This window comes from Octodon degus, unplaced genomic scaffold (assembly GCF_000260255.1).
Source record: "Octodon degus isolate 3935 unplaced genomic scaffold, OctDeg1.0 scaffold00186, whole genome shotgun sequence".
In the NCBI taxonomy this organism is placed as follows: domain Eukaryota; kingdom Metazoa; phylum Chordata; class Mammalia; order Rodentia; family Octodontidae; genus Octodon; species Octodon degus.
The window spans coordinates 510,808-515,417 of record NW_004524762.1 but is presented as its reverse complement, the minus strand read 5'-3'; positions in this window follow the sequence as shown (position 1 = coordinate 515,417).

Genomic DNA, 4,610 nt, shown 5'->3' with positions numbered 1-4,610 from the left:
CACACACACACACACACACACACACACAGAAATTACCTTGACATTTAAGTTGAAGAGTTATTGAACGTATATGTGTCAATTTCTTTGTTCTTTTCTATCGACTTATATGTTTAGCTTTGTGCAAATATTATTTATATTGTCTTGACAATATTTTCTAAATTTTTTCTTCAAGTTAATCTTCATTTTTCTTGGTGCTCTGAATTTCTATATGTATTTTAGAACCAGTTGTTAATTTTCTCTCTTGTGCAAACATAAATGCTATTTTCAATTTTTATCTTTTGAAGTATGATGAAATATACAAAAGTGTATCAAACATAAATCTGTATCTCTTTGAATTTTCACAGAAACCTATTTAACTGGCATCCAGATCATGAAACAGGGCTATGCCACCATCCTAGGGCACCCTTCAAATAAGCTACCCCAAAAGGATATTTATGTAGCTTATTTTGCTGCTGCCTATACTGCTGAATAGTTTTGTTCACTGTATGTGATCCTGTTGTACGAATGAAACATAGTTTATTCAGCCATCCCACTACTGATAGGCATCTGGATCATCTCTAGGTTGGGGCTTCTTTGAATTGTGCAGTGAACAATTGCATAGCCTTTAGAGGGAGACGTGTAAGCATTTTCACTGGGATTATACATGGGACTGGAACTGTGGGATCTTAATGTTTGTGCTTTTTTCAATTTTTATTAGTACACATCTGCAGTACACAATGATTTCAGTCCTCACGGGGAGTGGCTACACGTACATAAAACAACACAATTCTTTTTTCATTCCCTTCCTTCCTCCCTTCTTCCATCTCTTGATTCTCTCCCCACTTCCAAAAGATCTCTACATTTCCTATTATCTTTTACTGGGTTCTTCGTATGTTTTTAGTAGATACCACAAACAGTATTCTAAATATACTACTTTACCCTCTTAATAACAGGGCATGTATTGTTCTAGTTGATAAATTAATATTATCTATTATTTTTGACATTCTGATAGTGGTACTGTATGTAGTAGTACTGCACTGACTTTTTTAAACTGTGGTGAACATTCAATTTACTCTCTCCATCATTTCAGTTCAGCAGTGCCCAGTTCATTCACGGAGAAGCACTACCTCTCCCACCATCCATTCACAGAACTTCCTGTATCTGTTCAAACTGACACTCAGTCAACAACAGTAGCCACATTTCTTCTTCCCTGAAGTCCTCCCTCTTTAGAATTTTGACTCCTCTAAATAATTACAATAATGCAGTATTTGTCTTTTTGCGAGAGGATTATATCACTTAGTGTAACTGGCTAAGTACCATCCATGTTTTAGTATATGTCAGAACTTCTTTTAAAGCCAAATGACATTCCATTGTGTGTACATATACTCTTATGTTCATTTGTCATTGGACAGTTGGACTGTTTCTCCCTTTTGGCTCCTGTACATAATGCCGCTATGAACATGTGTGCACAATATCTGCATTCTTGCTTTTAACTTTCTTGAGTATATACCCAGAAGAAGAATTACTGTTTCTTAAGGATCCACCACACTGCTTTCCAGTGTGGTAGAAGACAAGGGTTCCAATTTTCCACATCCTTAAGGGCACTTATTATTTTTAAAATAAGTCATCCTAATGAGTGTGAAGTGTCACTCTGCCATTAACTTCCCTTTGCTTCTTAATATAACTGAATGTCCTCCTGTGGTTACTGGCCTTGCACACTCTGTTGTAAAGTGCCTATTCACGCCTTTGTCCACTCTGCTTAAAAGCTGTCACTCTTTCTTATTTAAATGTATTTCTGTATTCTTCAGTGCATGCATTCTGAATGATTAATCTGTAAGATTTGTGCTTTGCAAATATATTCTCTTATGCTGTGGGCTGTGTTCTAGTAGAAGGGTGTCTACAGCTTATGCACTGTCTGTGACTTCAAAATCAAACTTTAGTCCCATTCGTTCCTTAAGAGCTAATAGCAGGTAGTCTTTCATACGAAACATCTTTTCATTACTTTCTTTTTTTTTTTTTATTTTTTTTATTTTTTTAAATATTTTTTTTAATTTTATTTGAGAGAGAGAGAGAGAGAGAGAGAGAGAGAGAGTGGTGTGTGTGTGTGTGGCCAGCTCAGCCCACCAGGGGGCGGGGCTGGCTGGCATGTGGTGCTGGGGGATTGAACCGTGATCCCTGATGCCTTGCCAAGCTTATTCTAAGTAGGTGCTTTAGACCACTGAGCCATCTCTCCAGCCCCCATTACTTTCTTAAAACTTGAACCTCCATTACTTTTATCTCTGTTCTTTTAGGGGAAAGTATATTTTGCAATGAAATTAAATTGTATCTTTGTCTCTTATGTATCTTATATCCAAAGCCATATTGCTTAAGTACTTTATATGTATTACTACTCCACCCTAACTTTAGATCAGAGGGCATAGACTTTGTTCCCATTATCCTTGATAATACACCAATATACACACCCCTAGCAAGACCCCAACACCTGTAACACGATTTGGAAAATGTTACTATTACAAGGAATATCTACTATCCACTAAGAACTAATACCAAATAAACTGTTCAAATTAAAGAGTTTGGTAAGGAGGTCTTGAAACAAAGCAATACAGTCCTCAAATAATCTCTACAACATAAAGCACTTACTTTTGACCTAAGATTGGTAAAATTATACTACTCTCATGCTTCTTCACTCTTTCACCTTGCTATTAGTTGGTAAATGTACATCCATTTAAATAAGTCTGCATTGTCCTGAAATGATAAGGCAATATATGAGCATCTTCTTATAATTACCTACCTAAAATTCTCAATAAAGATGTGTGGTTAATATTTTTCACGTATCAAATATTTTAAAACCTATATTTAATATTCACCTTATAGTTGTTTTAAATTCAACACACCCATTTCACAATTTGTACTTTTAATTCTCCAATCATCAGTATGTTTGTGGACCCAGAAAGAACTTTCTCTAGAAGTGGTATCTGAACTTTCATGTAGAAAAACAAAATATTTTTTGAAAACTGTATTGTAATATATTTTGAGGAAACGATTACCTAATTAAATTAAATTTTACTTTCTTATTTTCCTGGACTGAGATGAATAAAAATTAGATGTATTATCTCTTCTTTGTGGTCTTCCAATGAAATGCCAGCATTTCTTTTATAGTGTATCAGATAACAAGAAAACCTGTGTTTTTATAGGCTTATCTGCCCTTCTCATTGGAATTCTACGACAAATATCTTTTAAATCTAAGAGTAGCTTTCTCAAATGAAATGCTCCATGTGTTATTCTAGAATCCTCTCATTTGGTAAATCAGAGAAAAATGAGTCCAACCTCAGGGAATTCTCCATCAGCTAGTGCGGTATTTAAGAAGGTACAAGAAACCCTCGAAGCATCTAGGACACTATTTTATTACTGTCATAAAATTGAAAGAGCAATTTAGTATGATATGGTCAATTCAGTCATTATTACAACACCATGTAATAAATATGAAGCATTTCCTCAAGTGCTTAACTCATTAATGGAAAGGCAACACCGAGTAAACAGAATGAAACCTACCTCAAGGTAGGTTTACAGAAGTAAACCTACCTCAAGGGCCTGAGGTAGGTGGGAAGGTGGGAGATCTGGTTAGGGCAGAGTTCGGGTGGACTGAGCTAGTAAATGCAAGGCTAGCAAAGCCACTGGAGAAAACAGGTCCCTCCTGGCCTCCTGCTCTATGACACTTAGCAGTCACAAATAGCTGTTCTACCTCAACAATGGATCAGTCACAACAGACAAAAGGGAGGACAGGTTAACTGCAAAAAGAGAACACTTACTCAGCTGACCTTTATGGCTCTATCTATATCTAGATAACAAGAAAAAAAAATAGCTTTCTACAAATTAATTTCTGTTGTAGCTCATGGGCAATGAATCAGATTACCACCCTTGCTGGAATTAAGTCACATGTGTTATTAGTATTAAAAAAAAAGGTACAATTTTGTTAGCAAAGATGAATATATACTAGGCAAGCCAGCTAGCCATTTCTATTATGTTTAATTAATTGTATTAGGTGTCATTTTTATTTATTTATTTATTATTTATAGACTGGGTCAGCCCAGGCTGGTCTTGAATTTATGGTGATCCTTCTGCCTCAGCCTCCAAGAGCTGCAATTACAGGCATGCACCACCATGCTCAGATATAGTTCATATTTTAAATCCTGCTGTTAGATAGTTTTCTAAAATGTATTTATGTTTGTATTCCTTTGTAAGTTCACAACAAAAAGCCTAACTAAGTTTTCTTCTGACTATTGTTTTTCAACTTACCTGACATTTTAGTGCAAAAGGATAACTTACGACATGTCCATTCAGCAGACTGCTGCATCAAAATGACAAATATATGGTAAGAGGTTTTCACAAGCTCTTCATAACAAAATACATCCAAGTAATTAACAAAAATGAGAAAGATGTCCACTTTCGTCACTAGTGAAATGTGAAGCAAAACCATAAGAAAATACCATTCTACACCCAGCAAAAAGTTTAAATTTTTTAAAAAGACAAGACATGAAGCATTGATGAGAATTTGAGGTGACCAAAATCCCTATACAGAAATGAGAAGACTTTTCATAAACCTTTTATCCCCTCCAAATAAAAAAAAAAAA